Source organism: Pinus tabuliformis, chromosome 7 (genome assembly GCF_031772625.1).
Source record: "Pinus tabuliformis cultivar Carrire ecotype Pingquan chromosome 7, CPIR1, whole genome shotgun sequence".
NCBI classification, from domain to species: domain Eukaryota; kingdom Viridiplantae; phylum Streptophyta; class Pinopsida; order Pinales; family Pinaceae; genus Pinus; species Pinus tabuliformis.
The window spans coordinates 1,705,048,273-1,705,065,361 of record NC_142293.1 but is presented as its reverse complement, the minus strand read 5'-3'; the positions used below and the strand labels follow the sequence as shown (position 1 = coordinate 1,705,065,361).

General features: G+C 35.6%; 1 pseudogene; it reads left to right on the top strand.

Annotated features, from left to right (window-relative positions):
- The first annotated feature begins 4,125 nt into the window (after nucleotides 1–4,125).
- On the top strand, nucleotides 4,126–5,725 carry LOC149255121 (UDP-galactose/UDP-glucose transporter 4-like; annotated as a pseudogene).
- Nucleotides 5,726–17,089: the final 11,364 nt, after the last annotated feature.

Here is a 17,089-nt window from a genome sequence, read left to right as displayed (position 1 = left end):
ATGAAATATCAATTCAATAATTAACATAATACATTGAGAGATAATAGATCATTTTGAAATTAATGTCTTTGACCAATATTGTAAATTAAATAATTTAAATATTTTCGTTATAATTTTTTAATAATTTCATTTTGAATATAATTAAAAAACAATAATAACCATTATTATTATTAATTATAAATATTAATGGTTAATTATAAATAGTAAAAAAATTAGCATACACATATTTAGTGTAAGCGTAACATATATATTTAAGTATCGAGATAATAATTAAGCACATAGTGAATCTCAATATCTAGAATTTTTTTTCTAAGTTTATAGAACTATTATAGATATTGTTATGGCCATATTGCTATGTTCTCTTCTGAAAACATGTAGGTGTGTCAATCACAGTACCGAGAGAAGATTCGTTGAATTATAACACCAAGTAAAGACTATCTAATTTGAAGTTCAAATTTCTAAGACAGACTAAGTTACTTAGGGTTTGGATTTTTATGTATTAAAAGAAGAATTTAATTTAATATTGAAACAAATATTGAAATTAGGGTTTGGATTTCTATGTATTAAAAGAAATTTTTAATTTAATATTGAAATAAATATTGAAATTGTTATGGGAGCTTAAGAATTTCTTATATCATTTTAATAATATAATATTGATTGGGTGAGACATGTTATTAAATGGTTTTAATATTTTATTACAAAATTGCATTTAATAATCCAAGTGAGGAAACTCTAGGAGACTGTGAGCTCTACTTCCTTTGTTACCTATTCGTTGACTGTTTTAATGGCCTTTGAGGAGGGGGAGGCTCCCTCTCCACCCCTCTCTGATAGCTCTGTCGATGCTGCCTTCCAATGCCTGGTGGCATCCCTCCCTAAGCATGCACGATAGACTGTTGCTGTGTCCAAATTTGTTAAGAAAAACAACAAGATAAAGAATGTTTCCTTGTCGGATGGTGCACGCCACACTTCCCTGGTCTATGCTGAGTGAGCCCTGATAGGAAAATTCACTGGTATGTGGCCTTGTCCAATGTCGATGGAAATTTGTCTCGTTAAAACATAGAAGCCAATGATGAAAGGAGAGATTGCTCTCTCGGTTGTTGGCAATGGGTTATTCATTTTCTTATTCGAAATAAAAGAGGACAGAGACGTAGTGTTTCAAATAGTAAATTATTAATATTATAAATGGATATAATATATTTTTTTATAAATAAAAAAATATTAAAAATTTTGATATTTAAAACATTAAATTAAATAATTTTTTTTTTTTTTAATATGAAGTTAAATTGTTAAAAAAATAAAAATAAATTATGTATTAAATCTAATTATTATTAAAATGTATATAATATTATTAAAGATAATTTTAATGTTAATGGCACGCGAGTCAACGGTAGGGCTGACGGCTTACACGCTCCCCGCCCAGTTTCGATCCTCATCAGCGACGCTGTTGTGCAACAATTATGTGTATTTGATTGATGTGATGTATTCATATGTAAATATTTGTACAAATGGCTTAATATAATGATTCTTCAGGGGCCTAGCCACCCCCATTTAAAAAAAATAATTTTAATGGTAATGACCAAGAATATTGATTTTTAAAATATTATTTAAATTGAATTTATTTTTGGTTTTGGAATAAAACCCAAAAGTTTTATAATTAGATAATATTTTAATGTTCTCAAATGTGGAAAAAATGCAAAGAAATAAGAATGATAATGGTTCTCCTCATTATTAATTGACAACTTAATTATGATAAGTTTTACCATTTTCAAAGAAAAAAAATAAACGCAGTGCGTTTCTTCTTAAGCATGAGATTAAAGTTCAATTGGATGTAGTATTTGATTTCATGCATAGGACTAAAGAGGGATGCTACTTGAAAGCACATGATCCCATTGTTATTGCCATAAGAATGACAAGGAAGGACAAATCGTCTTTTAGTTTTGGAATAAGATCAAACATTGTGTTTTACTAACTAAAACCTAATCTTCCATAAACAAAAACAAAAAAAAATAGATTAATATAATCCAAAATCTAAAAGCACACGACAATAACTAATCTACTCTATATCAATTATGGTAAGACGTGGGAATGTATGGAGTGACTTCTTTCCTCTCTGTGGATTTAACTTTGCCTTCATGGCCTTGATGAGTCAAAGTAAGGTGGCGTTTGGAGAAATTGTGAAACTATGTTCGACCATGTAGAACATAGAACTATGTTTGAGCATGGTTAATTATGTTAGCCATGATGACCATCACCAAGTATCATTTAACCAAGTTCATAGTGGTTGACCATGTTGTCTATATTTGGTAATGGATGAACATGTTCACAATACTTAACATGTTGTCTATGGTTGACCATGCTTAACTAATTCAATTTGAATGCCTTATTTCCATAAGAGTTCCAGTAATTTAACATAGGGAATTACATATGACCCAATCAACATCGAGATAACATCCACTCCATCGTCTAACGCATTCTCGAAGGCAAAGAGCAGGTCGGAGGTCACACAGCGATATACCCAACAAACTTTGTAGACCACAGTACGTGCTTTGGGTGTCATTTGTTTGGAGATTGTTTGCGCGTACTCCATCATGTTGGCTCTGTCAATGAACTATCATGCGATGACGTAGGTAGTTTGTGTGCCGTCACCTTGTGAGTCCCAAACTGAATGGATTTCCACTATCTTGTCCAAGGGGCCAAATGTGGCTTAGTAGCCTTTGTAGAAACACCCTGCTCCAACCAATAAAACCACATCAACGTAATAATAAACAAGATGAAATGTTAGCATGTAAGAATGTGAAAATATTAATTACTATTTTAAAATTCTATATTTAAAATTAAACAACTTGCAAGATTTAGAGTTTTTTATTACAAATTTTGTGTGCATGTAAAGTTTTAGTAAAAATAAATATTTGTTTGTCATCATTATGTTGAATGCAATTAAATTTATTTGGTTATTTTTATTTTATAAATAAAATTATGAAAGGATATTAACAACAAAATGTTAATAAAAGTATGAAAAAATATTAACAACAAAATGTTAATAAAAGACATAATGCTTCATATCAGTAAAATTTAATATTTTGTTCATTTTAAATAATTGTTTAGTGAATTTAATTATGCATGCTTCCACTCGCTAAGAAAAGTACCTCTTTAATTGTCACATAGTCCGACATTGAATTTAAAATGACACATTACTTCACACGTTTATATAGTTTTTCCAAATAAAAAGAGAGAAACGAGTAATCATGAATAAAGCACGACCATCCGAAAAACAATATGATGGTATCAAGTTCACACCATAGCCTTTTATTTGTTTAATTAAATATGAAACAAAATTGTCGAGCCTTCGTGCCATCTTGTTGTTTGAAGTTTGACTTAGATTTCTCATGAAACAACATTGTCGAGCCTTCATGCCATCTTGTCGTTACTCTTGAGGCTATCATTGCATTGTCAAATTTTATGTTACATAAATCTTGATTCTAGATATTAAAAATATTAATATTTACGTCGTAAGGCGTTCCCCTCTGAAAACAACTCCCCTCTCATATTACATGTACATTTGTGTGCCCTTGATTTCTAGTGTTAGATGATTAAAATGGTTTCAACCATTCGATTAATTCTATTGGTATTAAATTAGTTACAAATTATAAGACTGACCGCAAGTAGCCCTTTGTCGGCACTATCTATTGTGTGGAACGGACCGACGATGCAAAACTGGGGAAGAAGACACAACACAGTGATGGGGACAATGGCTGATGTGATGGAGACGATGGCTAATGCCTTCTCTACCAGGCCATGGTTTAGGGCACTATTCGTTCCTTAGATAACGCTGAAAAGGAGAATTAGTTCCCCATTCTCTGAAGCACGGTGATCCCCTTGTTATCTATTGTTATGTGTCGGGCTATGGGCACCACTACCCTCTTATAAAATGGCAGCCATGCGATGAGAGTCAATAGAATGATCTTGCAGGTATTTGGAAGCCGTTGGAGTCGAACCTCCAATCCATGGTCTAGGCTTGCAGAACAATGAACGTGTTGTTTTGCACGACTGTGACTTTATTGGCGATTCCGCAGGACAATATGGGCACTGTTCTCATAATAGTTTTGAGCCCTTGTTTTTGCAGAAATGTTTCTTTATATGGGTGAGGTCCCCAAGAGTCTTGGATGGATCATGTTGGGAAACAGGTGGGTTCTGGACATAAATAAACCCTCCTCCTGATTTATTTAGGGGTACTTTGCTCGAGCTTCCATGAGAGATTATGCCCCATGCTATGCATTTGTAGGTTTTGTTCTCTCTGAAAACCTTTGTTGCAGACTTCGATTCGTTTGTTTTGTTTATGATCGGTGCAACTATGGATGGTATTTCACCTTTATACAAGGATTTGTGTATTTGGCACTTATCTATCTCAATGGATTCAGAACAAGGGATATACATAATCCATGGAAAACATACGTAAACCTCTATGTTGTACTCATGGGATCTCAAGGATTAACCAAGGGATCTCTAATGTTTCTTAATTATCCTGCCCAAATCATGTTCAAGTCTACCAAGGTAGGGTTCTCTTTATATATACTCATTGAGTTTACAATATATTTCTTTTGAGGTTTCTACCATGGCTAATAAATCTGAATCATTACACATTTTTCTGGTTATGATTATGGGAGCCTTTATACCAGGCTTAACGCGAAAGTATCCCTTGGAGGAATAAATCACAACTATATTTCTTGTTGTTGGTTTGATAATCTTCACACTAGCAGATGCCCAAACATCCCCAAATTTCAGTGTATGGGGAGTTATTATGGTCTGTGGAGCTCTAATTTTGGAAGCCTTTTTCGGCAACCTGCAAGAGGCCATATTTACTCTGAATCCTTATACTACACAAATATGGTCCATACCTAGAAAGCCCTAATGCAAAAATGTTTGTGAATTGATCCTTTATTAATTTTATATTATTTGAATTATATAAGGCTCAATACAACTTGCTCAACACTGAGAAATATTGTAATTGATGCTCCCGGATGGAAATGTTGTTCTACTCTACTGCTATGGGAATCCCCTTCTTGATTCCTCCAATGATTTTGACTGGAGAGCCCTTCAAAGCCTGGGAAGCTCGCTTACAAGTATATGATATTTCCTGTTAATTTCTATTCAAATATTTGGGTTTTGAAACTAAATTTATTAGTTCCTGAAATCTCTAGCCATAGTCATCTTTTGTGAAAAAATTGTTCTTTCTAAAACTGTTTTTGGTTTTTTTTGTTATGATTTATAACAACGCTTGTATGTTTATCTCGCGCTGATATTCGAAGCAAAAACCACCTTCGTAGGCCAGTTGTCTGTTCTATGTTTAATAGAAATCTTCGACGCTGCCACAACTGCCATGGTTTGTTACAGATTGGATCATGACCATTCTGGTCATCTTGATATGCTAAATTTATTATTGATATTCGCTTACTGAGATTTTGTTTTTGTATAGGTGAAAACTGCAAGAAAGGCGGTAACATTGCTTCTATCATATATCATATTCACAAGGCCTATCATGGAGAAGCATGCAACTAGATTGCTTCTGATAGCCATGGGAATTATATTGAAAATGCTTCCAAATCCCATGCCTAATACCACAAGAAAACAAAACCACTGTGAAGCTTTTAGAAATCATCCCTCCAAAGTGGTTTCTTCTTCCAAAGAAGATTTAGAAGAATGCGGGGCACTTAAATTAGATACATAATCATGTTGTGATGTGTTGTATATTATATTAACAAATGGGCGGTCAAGGTTTTGAATAGTTAATATTGTTAGTTGAGTTAAATATCCTTTGAGTTGGTTAAGGATGTTTTACTACATAGAGCAGGTGCAGACCTGGTCAAGTTCTACCTTGTTATGTTGATACATTCAATACATTCAAAAAATTTAAGGGTTTTTCAAACTTCAAAAGATGAAAATTGACAATATTCATGCAGAAAAAGAAATCACTGCAATTTTGAGTTAAATAACTTCTACAAGAGTTATGTTATAGATATATTACTGCAATTTTGAGTTAAACAACTTTTACAGGAGTTATGTTACAAATTTTTTCGGACTTGTAGGTAAATGCTTGTACAATGGACCTATAATCATTGTTTCTCACTTTTAATTGAACATGAAACAGAATTGATCGTTGCAGTTTGTGCTACCTGGTGTTATTAAGAGCTTGTTAGAGAATTAAACAAAGTGGTAGTATGGGTATTGTATGGAATTAGGTAGTATAGTTATTGTATGAAATTCGGTAGTATGACTGAAATAAATGCCACACAATTCAGTTTTTGTCTTACTGAGACTCAATTGTTTGGACAGACTTTAAAACAAGTCAACCTCTAGAATCCCCCTAATGTAGTGGTATTCTAGGAGGACTAGCAATTAAAGTGAATTGTCTTAAATTTGTACAATTGAGGTGTGTCATTTTAAAATGTAGAAAAAATAGTGAATCAATGGGGACATGAGAGAAATGCTAATGTTGTAAAACATATTTTGTATTTGAGACCTCTCAGGCAACTTGAAAAATCTCTGAGCTATCTTCTTTCACCATAATTCTTTACTCTTCTGTGGTTTTGCCCCATCTCACCTTGTTGAATTCAGTGTCTATCATTGTTTTGTAGAGCAACATTGTTGTGACATAATTGTTGCATTTACCTTCTTTTCATCCTCTGCCATGTTGAAAAGTTGGTATCCTTGAAATTGATTCAGATTGGCATGAGGTATAGGTTGAAAAATTACTTGATCTTGCAGAAAATTATTGTCTATTACTGTGGGACCTCTGTGACCTATAGTGATGATTGTACATCCATGACACTCTCATTGTATTATTTGTAGGATCATGGTGTCAGTTGTCGTATCCACTGAGGTTGTGGCCTCATCCATTACTAGGATGTGGTTGTGCTTTAACAAGGCACGTCCTAAACAAAGAAGTTGGCATTGGCCTTGATGGAGGAGCATCGTTTCCCTCCACGTCAAAGTTGAAGAGAAATGATGTTGGAAGCATCGTGCTTAGTGATCATTGATTATAGAGGGTTGATAATTAGTGGAGGTTCATAGGCAGTTAGCTATAGGAATATAATATTCCTGTATAATGAATTTGAATATAATATTTCTGTATAATGAATTTAAGGTCATTATGAGATTCTTGGTTGATTTTATGGTGTGATTAGAACTCATGGCCTTTCCGACTTCAGTGTCTATCATTGTTTTATAGAGCAACATTGTTGAATCTTTCTGGGTCATTAAGAAATATGAGGTTAAGATGGATCTATGGTTTCCACCTACATTTATTGGTTTTGAGGGAGAGCTTATCCAAGTTAAGTAATCATCTATCCTTTTTATTTAGAAAGATCAATTTCTGATATCTATGTGCTTATTCTTTGCCTTTCTTTGGTAAATTTTTTGCAAAAAAAATTTCAAAATTGTTCATTTGAGATGCTTGTTTGTTGCACAATTCATATACTCGTATTCTTCTTTGCGTAACTTAGATGCAAGCTTAATGTCATTGCTCCTTTCCTTTATGATTTTTCTGTTGTAAAGCATACATGTTGCATAATTTAGATGAAGCTTAATGTGATTTCTCCTTTCCTTTATGCTTTTTCTGTTGTAAGGCAAACATGAGTACTGCCTAGATGGGAATGGTTTCAAATTAATGACATGTTGAGCCTCAAACCTGCACCTTCCTATACACCCTCTCAGCCTTCTTTTTCCACTTACTTCATCCACCAAGCTGTTAAATCATTACATTATAGTCTAAAAAGAGCTTCTGACATGGTTTTATAAGTATGCTTATGACTGTTGTTTGGTTTAGATTTTTGTTCAGGCAGCTGCGGAAACTTGTCAGTTTTCGCAGCCATCACAGGTTTCCGCAGCCATTTTGTTAAAGGCTATGCTACAGGTGTCCTATGAAGAAACGAGCCACATGGGCAAGCTACAGGTGACGTGTACATGGAACGTGTCCCTTTAGATCAGCCAAATCATCCATAAACGGTCATGGTCAACAAGGGTCAAAGGCAAAGCCAACCAAGGAATTTAGCGGTGGCACGTCTCTGTTTTGAGCACGTGAAGGTTTACATGGCACAGTCCTCAGCTCACGGAGATATCGGCACACCTGGAGATCAACCCCATAACCTGAATCTAGCAGCTACCACTCCGAGGATTTAATGGACATGATGACCATTACGCTAGATCCCGGGTTGAGGAGATCTACGTGTCTCTGGCAACACAGTTAACAGCATAGGATTTAGGAGTTAGTTACAACACTTTTCATTATAAATAACGCGTTGATAAACGCTGTGAAGAAGCTTTGGAGATGTAATTTTTGAACTACTGTTATCACCCCACTGTACTCTGTTTTACGTATTTTGCTGTTGCTTTAATACATGAGAAGACTACTTTCCTGAGCTCGTTTTTGTGACTGTTCGTTGACTGGCTGAGGTGGCAGAGGGCCCCTGCACACTAAAGCTTTGTATAGTTCTCATTTGATTTTATTATGTTTCTGCTTTCATAATTATTAGCTTGTATATAACATGTTGTTTTGATGTTTTTAATTCACTGTTGTTTACATTTTCATTTATGTTTTCTTATAGCTGTCAGCTGATCAGTGCTTTTCTACAGGTTTTCTTAGGCAGCCCGGGCAAATTTTCATCTTTTTGATAACTACTGACATATGAGATCATCTTGTCCTTCCTGCTAATTTTCATTTTCTGAAGTTTAATTCCAGCACTGTCATTTTTCAAATTGTGTTTTGCTTATTTATTTTTCTGCTACTTAGACATCATACTACTCATTAGTTTATGGTTTCTTTCTATAGTCAAGTGACTCTATTAGTAAGGAATCAGAATATTACTTATTGTAGTGTGATTTAGTTTGCTTTCTTGCAATTTAGATATCATATTGCTTAACTTGTTCATGATTGCTTCCCATAAGGCAGATTGAGTTGAAGGGTAAAGGATCAGAAGAGTTGAAGTAGTGTGATTAGTTTCCTTTATGCAATTGAATTTCCTGCAATTTAGATATCATATTGCTTAACTTGTTCATGATTGCTTCCCATAAGGCAGATTGAGTTGAAGGGTAAAGGATCAGAAGAGTTGAAGTAGTGTGATTAGTTTCATTTATGCAATTTAATTTCCTGCAATTTAGATATCATATTGCTTAACTTGTTCATGATTGCTTCCCATAAGGCAGATTGAGTTGAAGGGTAAAGGATCAGAAGAGTTGAAGTAGTGTGAATTAGTCGCTTTGCTTTCAGTCTTTGAGTTGCTTTAAGTTCAATTTTTACTTTCTTTTTCATACAGCAGTAAGGATACTGAGCCATTGTCATTAGTTCACTGTTTGATACATTTACTTCCTCTTAAGAATTGATTTCATTACAGTTATTTTAGAGCTTTCTTGTTGAACACTTTTAAGTTTGAAAAATCACTGTAGAAATCACCATTACCATCCATACTTAACTTTCATTTTCGCCATCACACACTAGGGAATCCATAAAAGATAAATCCAAAAACAAACTAAAAAGAACTCAAAAACGACAAAAGACTAAGAAAATGGTTATCTTGTACATATAGTACACTTCACTTCGTCAGTTTACGAATCCCGGATTGAAATTTTAATCAGCAATTTAGAACACACTAAATTGACCAAACATTTTGGCGCCGTTGCCGGGGAAGTGAAACTAGGTAGCCAATTTCTTAAAAAAAAAAAAAATTCAAGGAAGGAAAATTGATAACCTCTCAAAGTATGCTCTCCTCTTGCACTTAGTGTGATCTGGAGGATCAGAAAAGAGAAAGTTATTGGTTTAATAGTTTCTTGAGTATGCTCTCTTCTTGCACCTAGAGTGACCTGGAAGATCAGAAAGAGAATTATTAGCCCGACTTGAAGAAAAATAAAAAAAGGACATGCATAGAGCAAGAGATTCTAGGGGAAGGTTTTTAGCTAGAGCCAAGAGTTTGATTTTCACAACTCCTTCTACCTCAAGGAATAGACAAGAGACACCTCCATCATCTCCAACCTACACTCCTAGCCCTAGGATTCCTGGGATTCAAGAGGCAGTAGTTGAGTTAGGAGACTCTTCCTCACCATCCATCGAATCTGAATTAGGAAAAGATCCTTTATTTTCTTCCACGGGGAGACACATTGTAATTGAAGAAGTAGAATCATCTAAGGAAGAAGAGGGAGAAATTCCTCCTCGTTTGCCATTAGTAGAGGAACCAGAGGACTCTGAAATCTCTGAGAAAACTACCATGACAAAATAGGGAGTTAACGATTTGGTAGAGGTAGAGGTAAAGGAGGGGGAGGAGGAAATAATGGAGGAGGTAGAGGTAACAATGGGGGAAATAGGGATGGAGATAACTCATTTGGATTTCCTATAGTCGATGAGGATTCTCGAGCAATAATGAAAAATATTTCACCATCTGTCCTCCCAAACTTTCATGGGTTAAGAAATGAAGATCCTGAAACATTTCTATTTGAGTTTGAGGTCGTGTGTCGAACCCATGATTATCTGGAAGAATCTCAAAAACTCAAACTGTTTCCTTCAACATTGAAAGGAGGTGCTTTGAAATGGTTCATGGGATTACTCACTCAATCCATTAGGACTTGGAATGATATGAAACAAACATTTCTGGATAGATACATGGATTATTGTATGCCTACCAACCACAAGGATGAAGTATTTAAAATGGTACAAAGAGAAGATGAAAACTTGGAGGATTTACTTGAAAGATTCCAATACAATCTGAAAAGAGAAAAAATGAGTAACTTAGATGAGGAGACCTTGAAATCCCTTCTATTAAAAGCCATTAGAGATGAATGGATAGATATTTTGAACATGATGGGAAAAGGAGACATATCTCAACTTCCACTTCATGATATAGCAGAACTGTGTGTCCATCTCTTAGGAGGAAAATCTAAAACTAGAAAAGGGCCTAGAGATCCTTCTCTCATAAGAGCAAACAAATCTACAACTGGATTATTAAGTAGGGCTGAGATTGGCAATATGCTTGATGAATTCAAAACTGATATCTTAGGGAGTCTTAGTGAGCAACTAGACACTCTTAAGATCCACAATAAGTAGAAAGCAGAAGCTGAAGCTTTAGCCATATTTTGCCCAAAATGTAGAAAAAAACATGCTCTCAGGGAATGTCCCTTGGATGCAAAAGTTGTAGAAACATGTGTGATTTGTTCAGAGAATCATGAGACCAAGGATTGTCCTTCAATCCCTGGGCTCAAAGCTGTCTTCCAAGAAGATCCAAATACAATTTAGTCTCTCTGTTTTGTTGCAAGGAGACCTTGGCAGGGGCAACAAAATCAAGGGTTTAACAACTCTATGAACTTTCAACCCCCACCAAATTGGAATCCTTGGAAACAACCTTGGTCCCAACCTCAAAATCCTTTTCAATCATGGGTACAAGGTATGCAAAATCCTTATGGGAGATTTGCTCAATTTTATCAATATCCTCCATCTTTTCAAAACCAACAAGCTCCACAACTTCCAAATCAAAACCCACAACTTCATTGCCATTTCAACAACAACAACCCTCTCAACAAAACCCAGATTCTCAACTCTTGCTTCCATTCCAATAGAAGTCAAATCAACTTCCTTCTCAGCCATTGCCAAACCCCAATAATAAAATCCCTCAAAATTCTTACATGGTAGAAGGTCAACAATTTCCTGCCTATATGATTGTTCCTCTTAATGATGTACAACTCAGATCTGGTAGAGTTCTAGATAAACCTTCTATAGATGCCCAAAATCAAAGCATTTCTAACGAAGAATCTCTTGAAGCCAATAAGGGTTCTGAAGCATCTCTTCAAAACCCAAACACTCAGAAAGAAAAAGAAAAAGAGCTGACCCCCACAACTCCTATAGTTGAGCAACCTGCATCTTCATCCACACCTCCTTTTCCTGAAAGATTACAAATTGACAAAGGGGTGGAAAAACAAATCTTGTTGCCTGACTATGATTTTCTAGATGAATTGAAGAATGTCTGTATCAAGATTCCCTTGGTACAAGCCATTAGAGAGATTCCTATTCTAGCAAAAACAATAAAGGAGTTGAGTCTTAAAAGACCAGGAAGGAAACCTAGAGACACAAGAAGAATCCACCTAGTAGGGAAAATTGCAGACATCATGATGGGAAAAATTACTATGCAGAAATATGTAGATCCCGGTAGTCCAATTATCAAAACACATATCAATGGGATTGAAATTCCAAATACTTTGATTGATTTAGGGGCTGCTATCAACATTATGAGTAGACAGACTATGGAACAACTGAAACTTCCTAATCTTCTCTTTACACCTACTTTACTGCAACTTGCAGATCGATCAATTATTAAACCAGGTGTATTAGAAGACATTTCAGTCTCCTTAGATTCTTGGGAATATCCAGTAGATTTTATGATTTTAACCCCCAAGAGTAATTTAGGAGGACACCCTCTCATCTTAGGAAGACCTTGGCTAGCCACAACCGATGCTTTCATCAGTTGTAGGTCTAGGGATATGTATATTTATGATGGTAATTCGACAAAGAAATTCAATCTGTATCCTCCAGCAAAATCAATTATAGAAATAGGAGATAATGAGTGGATTGATGATGAAGATACTACACAACCTGTCTTTACCATTTCTGAAGTTAGTGAAGATAGTCAAATTCTGAATACATTAGAAAACTTTGAAACATCTTCAGAATATGACCACACACAATTTCAGTTAGATTCCGACATTGGGTATTTATCATCTAGACAAATGTCTCTTTTCTCTACGGAAGAGTTTGGTAGTTCCGCCATTGAGATCTTTCCAGGAAAAACATTGAATATCAACAAAAATTTGGAAAGATCACAACATGAAGAACTAACCAAAATCTTGCAAAAACATTCTACTACATTTGCATGGGAATATACTGATATGAAAGGTATTGACCCTAAGACTTGCATTCATCACATCTACATTGAGGAAAACAGTAGACCAATCAGACAACCTCAGAGAAGGATGAATCCAAACCTTAGGGAGATAGTGAAAGAAGAGCTCCAAAAGTTACTTAATGTAAACTTCATTTATCCAATTTCAGATAGCCGATGGGTTTCTCCTTTGGTTATAGTACCTAAAAAGAATGGTAAATGGAGGGTATGCATTGATTACAGGGAATTGAACAAAGCAACTTTGAAGGATCACTTTCCTTTACCCTTTATCGATCAGGTATTAGATACTTTAGCAGGCAAAAAGTATTTTTCATTTTTGGATGGTTTTAGTGGTTACAATCAGATTCAAGTAGCACCTAAAGATCAGGACAAGAACACATTTACCTGTCCATGGGGAACTTTTGCTTACCGAGTACTTCCTTTTGGATTATGTAATGCACCCGCAACATTTCGAAGGGCAGTACTAGGAATCTTTTCCGATCTAATCCATGATTGTGTAGAGGTTTATATGGATGATTTTACAGTTTATGGTAATTCGTTTGAAGAGGCATTAGAGAATTTGGAAAAAGTCCTTATAAGATGTAAAGAAACAAACCTATCATTAAGTCATGAAAAATGTTTTATGATGTTTATTGAAGGGATTGTTTTAGGACATCATATTTCAGGGGATGGGATTAAAGTTGATAGATCAAAAGTTGAAGTCATCTCCAAGTTGCCTATTCCAAATTGTCAAAAAGATGTTAAAAGTTTTCTTGGATTTACTGGATACTATAGAATATTTATTGAAAACTTCACCAAAATAGCATCTCAACTCTTCAAATTACTTACAGAAGATTGTGAATTCAAATGGGATCCTGATTGTCAATCTGCATTTGAAACTTTGAAAACAAGAATATCTGAAGCACCCATTTTGAGAGGGCCGAATTGGAAACTTCCTTTCCATATTTCCACAGATGCTTTAGATACAACTCTAGGAGCTGTGTTGGGACAAAAGGATTTAGTTCCTTATGCCATTTACTACACCAGTAAAAATTTGACTCCCACTGAGTTAAACTATACTGTGACTGAGAAAGATTTCTTAGCTGTTGTTCATGCAATCAATAAGTTTAGACACTATATAACTGGCTATGAAACTTTTGTCCATACTGATCATTCTGCAATTAGATATCTCATGAATAAACCTGTTACTAATGGCAGAGTTACAAGATGGCTCTTACTTTTACAAGAATTCAATATTACTGTGTTGGATAGACCAGGGAAACAAAATACAGTAGCTGATTTCTTGTCTAGAATCCAAAATACTAATGAAGATTCTCCTGTAGAGGATAAGTTCCCAGATGAGTATTTATTTGCAATAACTACTAAGAATCCTTGATATGCAGATATTTCTAACTATTTGGCTACAGGAAAGCTACCTCCACATCTATTTCTTGGTGAAAAAAGAAAAATTATTCAGGAGAGTTCAAGTTATTCATGGATTTTTAATGAATTGTTTAAAACAGGGCTAGATTGTGTGATCAGAAGATGTGTTCGGGAAGATGAAATGCCTGACATCCTCAAGGCATGTCATGATGAACCATGCGGTGGACACTTTGCTGATAAAATGACGGCCTATAAAATCCTTTCTTTAGGATATTATTGGCCTTCCCTTTTCAAAGATGCAAAACAATATGTCAGAAGATGTGACAACTGCCAAAGAGTTGGGAGACCGACTCTTTCAAATGAAATGCCACTACAGCCACAGGTACTCATCGAACCCTTTGAAAAATGGGCTTTAGATTTCATTGGACCCATTAATCCACCATCTAGACAAAAGGAGTATATATTGGTATGCACTGATTATGTCACTAAATGGGTAGAAGCCAAAGCATTGCCTTCTGCCACTGAAAATTCAGTTGTTCAATTTCTTTTTGAGGATATTTTTACTCGTTTTGGTGTCCCAAGAGAAATTGTGACAGATCAGGGAAGTCAATTTACATCTAACTTGATGGAGAAGCTAATGGAAGAATACAAAATCAAGCACAGAAAAGCTACTCCTTACCATCCGCAAGCAAATGTCCAAGTGGAGTCTACAAACAAAGTTCTTGAGAGCATCATCACCAAAACTGTTCATCTACACAGAAAAGATTGGGCAAAAAGGCTTCCTGAAGCCTTATGGGCCTACAGAACTACATGGAGGAACACAACAGGACATTCTCCCTATGAACTTGTTTATGGGAAAGAAGTCCTGCTCCCCATTGAGTTTCAAGTCAAGACTTTCAAGATGGCAGTCCAGTTGGGGATGAATCTATCAGAAGCCCAAAAGCACAAAATGGAGCAGCTGAATGAGCTAGATGAGATCAGACAAGAAGCAATTTTAAGGACTGATCTAGTTCAACATCAAAGAGCTAAGTGGCATGACAAATACATCAAAGAGAGAAAGTTTCAAGAGGGAGATTGGGCGTTACTGTTTGATTCCAAGTTTAAAGACTTCAAAGGAAAATTTCAGACTCATTGGCTTGGGCCATATGAGATTGACAAAGTATTTAACAATGGAGCAGTAAGAGTCAAGACCATTGATGAATTTCAGATTTCTTTTCTTGTGAATGGCCACCGATTGAAAATTTATCAGAAGCCACTCTCAAAAGAAGAATTTTTCAAGATGTTCCAAGAGAATTCTGCAATAAGGTTGGTGGAGAAGAATCCTTCTTCCCCACCAGCCTAGCCTTTTATTCTTTCAGTTAAAAATCAAGGACACTTGACACTATATTTTCTAAAAAAACAAATCTCCTCTCCTTCTCTTCCCATCTTCACTCCATCTCATTTGCCATTTCACTTCACCTCCATCTCATTCTCATTTCCATTTCACTTCACTCCACTTCATTTTCATTTCATTCCACTCATTCCATTTCATTTCATCAATAAAAGTCCCTTTCAGGACTATTTTCATTCAGTTAGTTCTTCTCTAACTATCTTTGTTCAGCTAAGTGGGTGCTGTCTCAATTTCCGCAGCTGGAAGCCGTTTCCGCAGCCAGAAGCAGTTTCTGCGGCCAGAAACAATTTCCGCAGCCACCATCACTCTGTTTTTCAAATTTACAGTCAACTGTTAGTGCAAGAATCATGAAATGCAAGTGTAATTGAGCTAAAGATATGGGGCATCTCCAAGACATCAAGGAAGAGCAATTGGTTAGAAGCCTTGAGCAAGAAATGACAAAGTTTCCAAAGGTATGAGCAAATTTTTTTTATCAAATAACAATTCAAGTCATAATTACGCATAGTTATCAAACCATAAAAAGTTCTACTACGTGTAATGATTTGATACAATGGCTCCATTAAACCACTACTATCCCACGATATCACTCCACACACCTTGCATTCATTTCTCCAACGGTCTCATGATTATTTCGAGTTTAAACTCAAAATTGACTGCACTTTCATTTATTACCCGTACTCATGAGACGTGACCTATTTTGTTACGGTTCTCCTTAGCCGCATTCTCCGCAGCCGTCCATTAAGACGTGTAACATTTCATACACAGTCATCCGATTCAAAAGAATCCCAACGTTACTCCATTCGTTTACCACTCCATTAATACCATACTCCTCACATGCATCCGCATTTTATTTTATGAACTCGTTTACTACTGCTCACCCTCTGTTCCTCCTATAATTCAGGTATTTCCATTCCCTGTTCTCCATTTTCGATTGCAGCCACTACAGTTATCCTAAACCCCGATTGCAGCCACTACAGTTTATTCTAAACCCCGATTGCAGCCACTACAGTCTATCCTAAACCCTGTAACCGAGCCATTTTTTTTCTCTGAACCCTCACACGCAGAAGAGCTCTCAGTTGAAATTCAAAACATAGGATGGGAAAATTACTGAGAGCAGAGCCAGAAGGACCGAAATACTTGGAAGGTTATCCTCAAACTAATGAATTGCTGAAGAAAGCCAGAAGGTTACGATTTATCCAAAAGTTTAAAGGCCATAATAAGGAGGTGACCAAAGCTTTTGCACGGTCTTTTGATGGTCAAACAGTGGAGATTGGAGACTTGAAGCTCACGGTGACTGAAGCCACAGTAGCAGCTGCCACAGGCCTACCTCAGGAAGGTGAGAGGTGGTTTAAAAATAGAAGTGTGGACGATCAGATATGAAGAATTATGCTACAAAACCAAGGTA